Raw genomic sequence first — 9,646 nt, forward strand, 5'->3', positions numbered from 1 at the left:
CGCCCCTTCAAACAGTGTGTTCCAGATTCCAACCCCTCTCTGGGAGAAAAGGTTTTTCCTCAATTCCCCGCTCAACCTCTTGCCCCTTACCTTAAATCCATGCCCCCTGGTTATTGACACCTCTGCTAAGGGAAAAAAAGTTTCTTCCTATCTACCGTATCCATGCCACTCATAATTTCTTATACCTCAATCAGGTCCCCCCTCGGCCTTCTCTGTTCTAAGGAAAACAACCATGGCCTATCCAGTCTCTCTTCACAGCTGAAATGTTCCAGCTCATGCAACATCCTGGTGAATCTCCTCTGCAACCTCTCCAGTGCAATCACATCCTTCCCATAGTGTGGCGACCAGAACTGTACACAGTACTCCAGCTGTGGCCGAACGAGCATTTTATACAACTCCATCATAACCTCCCTGCTGTTATATTCTATGCCTCGGCTAATAAAGGCAACTATCCCATATGTCTTCCTAACCACCTTTTCCACCTGTGCTGCTGCCTTCGGTGTTCAATGGACAAGTATACCAATGTCCCTCTGTACTTCCTGTGGTCCTTTCATCTATTGTATATTCTCTTGCCTTGTTAGTCCTCCCAAAATGCATCACCTCACACTTCTCAGAATTAAATTTTATCTGCCACTGCTCTGCCCACCTTACCAACCCATCTATATCGTCCGTAATCCAAGGCTTTCCTCCTCACTATTTACGACACCCACCAATTTTCATGTCATCTGCGAACTTACTGATCATATCACCTCTCTTCACATCTAAATCATTAATGTACACTGCAAACAGCAAGGGTCCCTGCACCAATCCCTGCGTACACCACTGGTCACAGGCTTTCAATCGCAAAAACAACCCTCGACCATCACCCTCTGCCTCCTGCCAATAAGCCAATTTTGGATCCAATTTGCCAAATTGCTCTGGATCCCATGGACTCTTACCTTCTTGACCAATCTCCCATGTGGGACCTTATCAAAAGCCTTACTGAAGTCCATGTAGACTACATCAACTGCTTTAACCTCATCTACATGCCGAATCACCACCTCACAAAATTCAATCAAATTTGTTAGACACGATCTCCCCCTGACAAAGCCATACTGACTATCCCTGATTGATCCCTGCCTCTCCAAGTGGAGATCTCTACACCAACATCGTCCTTCTCCATAGTGAACACAGAAGAAAAGTAACCAACCAAAACCTCGCTTACATCCTCCGGCTCCACATACAGATTGCCACGTTGGTCCCTAATGGGCCCTACTCTTTCCCTGGTTATCCTCTTGCCCTTAATATATTTATAAAATGCCTTGGGATTTTCCTTTATCTTGCCCACCAGTGTTTTTTCATGCCCCCTCTTCGCTCTCTTAATTACTTTTTTTTTAATGTACCCCCCCCCCACCTGCACTTTCTATACTCCTCGAGGGCCTTTGCTGTTTTCAACCCTCTGAATCTGCCATAAGCCTTTTTTTTTCCTTATTCAATCCTTGATATCCCTTGACATTCAGGGTTCCCTAAACTTGTTGGTCCTACCCTTCATCTTTCCGGGAACATGTGGGCCCTGAACTCTCACTATCTCCTTTATAAATGACTCCCGCTGGTCTGATGTCGACTTTCCTAGAAGTAGCTGCTCCCAGTCCACTTTGGCCAGATCCTGTTTTATCATATTGAAATTGACCTTCCCCCAAAACAGTACCTTTATTTCCAGTTCATTTTTGTCCTTTTCCATAACTGCCTTAAATCTTAGAGTTATGGTCACTATCCATGAAATGCTCCCCCACTGACACTTCCACCACTTGTTCGGCTTCATTCCCCGAGATTAGGTCCAGTACCACTTTCTCTTGCAGGACTCTCTACGTGCTTGCTCAAAAAGCTCTCCCGAATGCACTTTCAGAATTCCACCCCCTTTAACCTTTTGCACTACGACTATCCCAGTTAATATTGGGGAAGTTGAAATTCCCTCTTATTACCCTATTATTTTTACACCCCTTTTAGATTTACCTACATATCTGCTCCTCTATCTCTCCCTGACTGTTTGGAGGCGTGTAGTACACTCCCAGACAAGTGCTTGCCCCATTTTTGTTTTTAAGTTCTAACCATATGGCCTCATTTAAAGAACCTTTTAATATATCATCCTTCCTTACTGTAGTAAATGATTCCTTGGTCAATAGTGCAATGCCACCTCCTCTTTGACATTCACCCCACCCCATCCCCATCCCCATCCCCATCCCCCTCCCCCTCCCTCTTGCCCCCATTCCAGTCCTTGTCACACCTGAAGATTCTATACCCTGGAATATTGAGCTGTCAGTCCTGCCCTTCCCACAACCATGTTTCTGTGATAGCAATATCATATTGCCATGTGTTAATCAACGCCCTCAATTCATCTTCGGAGTTCTGAAGAAGGGTCACTGACCTTTTAATTTTTTATTTAGAGATACAGCAATGAAACAGGCCCTTTGGCCCACCGAGTCTGTGCCGACCATCAACCACCCATCCATACTAATCCTGCACTAATTGCATATTCCTACCACATCCCCACCTGTCCCTATGTTTCCCGACTACATACCTATACTAGGGGCCATTTATAATGGCCAATTTTACCTATCAACCTGCAAGTCTTTGGCATGTGGGAGGAAACCGGAGCACCCGGAGAAAACCCACGCAGACACAGGGAGAACTTGCAAACTCCACACAGGCAGCACCCAGAATTGAACCCGGGTCGCTGGAGCTGTGAGGCTGCGGTGCTAACCACTGTGCTGCCCCAAATGCCCTGAAATGGTAACTCTGCTTCTCTCTCCACAGATGCTGCCAGACCTGCTGAGTATTTTGAGCATTTCTTGTTTTTAGCCCTCAATTCATCTGCCTTACTTGTAAGACGCCTCGCGTTAAAATAGATGAAATCCAGCCTTGCATTATTCGCTTGCAATATTGTGGGATTGACACAGTGATAATTTGATAGTGAGAGAGAATTTGGACTGGGATTTATGTATCTACCTGTCAGTGGTACTGAGTTGGGGTGACATGGAAACAACGTCTGTCTCTCCTGCTCTGTTTGATTGATGGATTGAAAATGTGTCTCTGGAACGATTTCTGCTGTCTGAGACTGTGGAACTGATGACCTGTCTGTGTCTCTGCGCTGTGTGTGTGATAATGTACGGACTGTGTGTGAGAAGGAGCTGGTGGTTGGGCTTTGTCTGTGAATGGCTCTGTGGTGTAGTAGACAGCACGTCACTGTTATATTAAATATACGTCACCATCCAGTTGATGAAACCCTCCATTCTTTAACCATTGCACTGCCCCATGACAGGTAGATGGGGGAGGGGAGCGCAGGTGCAGATTTCTGCAAGAATTCACCAAACAGAAACATCAAAAAGTTCCAGCACAGAATTAGGCCATTTGGCCCATCGTATCCACACCAATGCAAAGGCAGCAATCCAGTCTAATCCCATAGTTTGTTATTGGACAGTGGGATGTGGGGAGTTACACAAAGAGAATCTATTATAGGCACCAGGTGAGAAGTGTGAAGGACACATTTTAAACAGTGGCTGTTTGGTTTCGCTTGAACGGTTAGACCATGGGAGCGGGAACTGGAAATCTGACCTGTGTAAAAGTCCCTGCTCCGTCGGTCAGTCCTATTCATGGCCCAGTGGATTGTTTCTGGATGTCATTTAATTGTTGTAAAATGGCCAAAGCCCCTGGTATGCAGTAGCTGGGGGCTGCAGGACTGCAGTGGAATCAGACACTGACTCTGTTTGTGTTGCTGGGTTTCCTTTGTGATTGTTCATAATGATTATTAATTGAAAAATTGTTTTGGTCACTTTTGTATCTTCTACCACATCTCTTCCTGAATTATAATAAATACATTTCCTTTCTACAGGCAAATACTTGATGGAAGCAGAATAAATGTCGTGATTCCTCGACACAAGAGGAAGTGCAGCCAGCTCCTCACACACAGTAAGTACAGTATCACTCACAGAGAGCAGAGACATCAGTTCCACAATCACCGACAGCAAACGTAGTCAGACCGGCACTGATCCCAAGTTCCAGACACATTTATTCAATCCAACAGTCACACAGCGCAGGACAGACTGCGGTTGGTTCCATTTCACCCCAACTCTGTCCCAGGTAGATACATCAATCTCCGCACAAAATCACACCCACTATCAGATTGCAAGGCACTGTGTCATTCTCACAAGAGTGCAGCCTGAACTACAAATTCTATGTCAGATGGGAAAGACAAACAGGACCTGATAGTAAAGTACAGAATTAATCTCAATAATGTTAGATTGCAGACTGAGCTGCATGTTACACACTACTCCACAAAACTCATAAATGGTAAAAATGGAAGACATAGTCTTCCATTACTGCAAACTGAGCACAAGTAGGAGGAGGATCAGGCCATTCAGCCCCTCAAGCCTGGCCCGCCATTCAATAAGATCATGGCTGATTTCTCCCATGCCTCAACTCCTCTTTTGGGCCTGCTCCGCTTAACCCTCCACTCCCTGAGATTTCAAAAATCTATCTACCACCTCCTTAAATACACTTCGTGACCTAGCCTCCACAACTCTCTGAGGTAGAGAATTCCAGAGATTCACCACCCTCAGAGAAAAAAATTCATACACATCTCAGTTTTAAATGTGTGCCCCCTTATTCTGTAACAATGTCCCCTAGTTCGAGATTCCCCCACCAGTGGAAATATATTCTCAACATCTACCCTGTCAAGCCCCCTTAGAATCTTATTTGTTTCATTAAGATCACCTCTCATTCTGTTCTTGATAAGACATCCCCTGCATTCCAGGAATCAGCCTAGTGAACCTTTTCTGAACTGCCTCCAATGCTTGGATATCCTTCCTTAAATACAGTGACCAAAACTGTACGCAGTACTCCACGTGTGGCCTCACCAACACCCTGTACAGTTGTAATAAGACTTTCCTATTTTTAAACTCTCACCCCTGAGCAATAAAGGCCAAAATTCCATTTGCCTTCCTAATTATTTGCTACACCTGCATGCTAACTTTTTGTGTTTCCTGCACAAGAACACCCAGATCCCTCTGAACTGCATTTTGAATTTTGTAGTTTTTCTCCATCTAAATAATAATCTGCCTTTTTATTCTTCCTGCCAAAGTGGATTACCTCACACTTTCCCACATTGAACTCCATCTGCCAAGTTTTTGCCCACTCACTTAACATATCCCTTTACAGTTTCTTTGTGTCCTCATCACAACATGCCTTTCCATCTATTTTTGTATCGTCAGCAAATGTGGATACTCTACAATCTGTCCCTTCCTCCAGGTCATTAATATAGATAGTAAATAGTTGAGGCCCTAGGACTGATCCTTGTGGCACCCCACTAAATACGGCTTTCCAACCTGAAAAAGACCAATTAATCCCGACACTCTGCCTTCTGTGTGTTAGCCAATCCTCAATCCATGCTAACACATTACCCCCAATACCCTGAGCTCCTATTTTGTGCAATAACCTTTTATGTGGCGCCTTCTGAAAATCCAAATACACTACATCTACTGGTTCCCCTTTATCCACTCTGCTTGTTATATCCTCAAAGAGCTCTAACAAGTTTGTCAAACATGATTTCCCTTTCATAAAACCATGTTGACTCTGTTTGATTGCATTATGTTTTTCTAAATGTCCTGCTGTTTCTTCCTCAATAATGGACTCTAGCATTTTCCCAATGACAGATGTTAAGCTAACTGGTCTATAGTTTCCTGCCTTCTGTCTCCCTCCTTTCTTGAATAAGGGCGTCGCATTAGCGGTTTTCCAATCCGCTGGCACCCTACGGAATCCAGTGAATTTTGGTATATTATGACCAATGCCCCTACTATCTCTGCAGCCACTTCTTTTAAAACCCTTGGATGGAGGCCATCAGGTCTTGGCGACTTGTCTGTCTTTAGTCCCATCAGTTTGTCCAGCACCTTTTCCCTCGTGATAGAGATTGTTACAAGTTCCTCCCTCCCATTTACACCTTGCTCATCTATTATTGTTGGGATGTTTATAGTGTCTTCCACCGTGAAGACCGATGCAAAATATTGGCTTAAATTATCTGCCATTCCCCTGTTCCATGTTATTTATTCCCCAGTCTCATCTTCTAAGGGTCCCACATGTACTTTAGCTACTCTCTTCCTTTTTATGTTCAAGGATATTCGATATTCCAGAAGAATAGGGAGAAAGGAAAAGGAGGTGGGGTAGCTTTGTTATTAAAGGAAGGGATCAGTGCAGTTGTGAGGAATGATATCGGTGTAATAGATGGTGATGTAGAATCAGTTTGGGTGAAAATAAGGAATAGCAAGGGAAAGAAATCACGCATTGGAGTGGTCTATAGGCCCCCGAGCTCTTGCTGTTTGTTTTTATATTTCTTGCCAATTTACTCTCAATCAATTTTCCCTCTTTATTCATTTTTTAAGTCATGCACTGCTGGTTTCTAAAAAATTCCCATTCCTCTGGCCTAGCACTAGCTTTTGCTGCTTTGTATGCCTTTGCTTTTGATTTGATACTCTCCTTAACTTACTTTGTTATCCTCGGGTGGTTCATCGTTCTCCTCGAGTCCTTCCTTCTGACCGGAATAAATGTTTGCTGAGTGTTATGAAATATCTGCTTAAAAGTCTGCCACTGCTCATCGACTGACTTCCCCCGTAGTCTATTTTCCCAGCCTGCTTTCGGCAACTCATTCTTCCTACCTCTGTAATTGCCCTTGTTCAAGTTGAAGACACTGGTTTGAGACCCCAGTTGCTCACCCTCAAACTGAATTTGAAATTCGACCATGTTATGATCACTGCCCCCTAGAGGATCCTTAACTACGAGATATTTTCTTTAAAGGTGCGGAGCTCCGTGGACTCGGCCTCATTTCCCGGCGGAGCAGCAGGAGAAGGTAGCGACTCTTCGGTGGGTAAGTGAAGGCAACAGGAGCTGTGTTTTAAAAGTTGTACTTACTGTTTTCCTTGTGTTCAAGTTACTTTTGGCGCGGGAGGAACCGGAAGCTGGACGGCAGCAAGGACTCCTGGGTAGGTATTTTCTTTAAAGGTGCGGAGCTCCGTGGACTCGGCCTCATTTCCCGGCGGAGCAGCAGGAGAAGGTAGCGACTCTTCGGTGGGTAAGTGAAGGCAACAGGAGCTGTGTTTTAAAAGTTGTACTTACTGTTTTCCTTGTGTTCAAGTTACTTTTGGCGCGGGAGGAACCGGAAGCTGGACGGCAGCAAGGACTCCTGGGTAGGTATTTTCTTTAAAGGTGCGGAGCTCCGTGGACTCGGCCTCATTTCCCGGCGGAGCAGCAGGAGAAGGTAGCGACTCTTCGGTGGGTAAGTGAAGGCAACAGGAGCTGTGTTTTAAAAGTTGTACTTACTGTTTTCCTTGTGTTCAAGTTACTTTTGGCGCGGGAGGAACCGGAAGCTGGACGGCAGCAAGGACTCCTGGGTAGGTATTTTCTTTAAAGGTGCGGAGCTCCGTGGACTCGGCCTCATTTCCCGGCGGAGCAGCAGGAGAAGGTAGCGACTCTTCGGTGGGTAAGTGAAGGCAACAGGAGCTGTGTTTTAAAAGTTGTACTTACTGTTTTCCTTGTGTTCAAGTTACTTTTGGCGCGGGAGGAACCGGAAGCTGGACGGCAGCAAGGACTCCTGGGTAGGTATTTTCTTTAAAGGTGCGGAGCAGAGTTAACCCGAGACCCTTTTTACCCTCCTCCTCTAGCCAAAAAGGACTGAACAGGTAAGCTATTTCACTGTTTTTGTTAATATCTATATTTGTACTTAATTAAGGGGTAATTGAGTAAAATAAATGGCAGCCAGGGGAGTGCAGTGCTCCTCCTGCAGTATGTTCGAGGTGAGGGGAACCTCCGGTGACCCTGCCGACTTCACCTGCTGGAAGTGCATCCGTCTCCAGCTCCTATCAGACCGTGTTAGGGAACTGGAGCTGGAGCTGGATGAACTGAGGATCATTCGGGAAGCTGAGGGGGTGATAGATAGAAGCTACAGGGATGTCGTTACTCCACAAAACAAAGGCAGCTGGGTAACAGTTAGAGGTGGGAAGAGGTCAGTGCAGGGATCTCCTGTGGTCGTTCCCCTCAGCAACAAGTATACAGTTTTAGATACTGTTGGGGGGGACGGCCTATCGGGGGCAGGCTGCAGTGAACGGGCCTCTGGCACGGGGTCCTGCACTGTGGCTCAGAAGGGAAGGAGGGAGAATGGGAGAGCACTAGTCATCGGGGACTCGATGGTGAGGAGTACCGACAGGCGGTTCTGTGGGCGCAAGCGAGACGCACGGATGGTTTGTTGCCTACCTGGTGCCAGGGTCCGTGATGTTTGTGATCGCGTCTTCAGGATCCTTAAAGGGGAGGGGGAGCAGCCAGAGGTCGTGGTGCACATTGGCACCAACGACGTAGGAAGGAAGGGTGGCACAGATGTTAGAAGTGAGTTTAGGGAGTTAGGCTGGAAGCTGAAAGCTCGGACGGACAGAGTTGTTATCTCTGGTTTGTTGCCGGCGCCACGTGATAGTGAGGCTAGGAATAGGGAGAGAGCACAGCTGAACACGTGGCTGCAGGAATGGTGTAGGAGGGAGGGCTTCCAGTTCTTGGATAATTGGACTGCATTCTGGGGAAGATGGGACCTGTTCAAACAGGACGGGCTGCATCTGAACCAGAGGGGCACCAATATCCTGGGAGGGAGGTTTGCTAGTACTGTTCGGGAGGGTTTAAACTAGTTTGGGAGGGGGATGGGAACCGGACTTGTAGTCCAGGGACCAGTGGGTCCACTCAGAAAGACAAAGAGTGTAGTGAGGTATTGGGGAAGGTAGCACTGTCGCAGAGGACAGATGGGCACGGAGAAGGGTTAAAGTGCGTATACTTCAACGCAAGAAGCATCAGGAATAAGGTGAGTGAATTGAAGGCGTGGATGGGCACTTGGGACTACGATGTTGTGGCCATCACTGAAACGTGGATAGATGAGGGGGAGGAATGGTTCTTGGAGGTACCTGGTTATAGATGTTTTCATAAGATTAGGAATGGTGATAAAAGAGGTGGGGGGGGTGGCATTGTTAGTTAGAAATAGTGTAACAAGTGCTGAAAGAATTTTCGAGGAGGATCTGCCGACTGAGGCACTGTGGGTTGAGGTCAGGAACAGGAAAGGAGCAGTCACCTTGATGGGAGTTTTCTATCGGCCCCCCAATAGCAGCAGGGAGGTGGAAGAGCAGATTGGGAAACAGATTTTGGAAAGGAGCAGAAGTCACAGGGTAGTAATTATGGGGGATTTCAACTTCCCAAATATTGATTGGCAACTCTTTAGATCGAATAGTTTGGATGGGGTAGTGTTTGTGCAGTATGTCCAGGAAGCTTTTCTGACTCAGTATGTAGACTGCCCGACCAGAGGGGAGGCAATATTGGATTTTGTACTAGGTAATGAACCAGGGCAAGTGATAGAGCTGTTGGTGGGCGAGCACTTTGGAGATAGTGATCACAATTCTGTAGCATTCACTGTGGTAATGGAGAGGGATAGGTATGTGCAACAGGGCAAGGTTTACAATTGGGGGAAGGGTAGATATGATGCTGTCAGGCAGGAACTGAGGAGCATAAGTTGGGAGCATATGCTGGCAGGGAAGGGCACGGTCGAAATGTGGAACTTTTTCAAGGAGCAGATAGTAGGGGCCATTGATAAGCA

The sequence above is a fragment of the Heterodontus francisci genome, unplaced genomic scaffold, assembly GCF_036365525.1.
Source record: "Heterodontus francisci isolate sHetFra1 unplaced genomic scaffold, sHetFra1.hap1 HAP1_SCAFFOLD_43, whole genome shotgun sequence".
NCBI lineage: Eukaryota > Metazoa > Chordata > Chondrichthyes > Heterodontiformes > Heterodontidae > Heterodontus > Heterodontus francisci.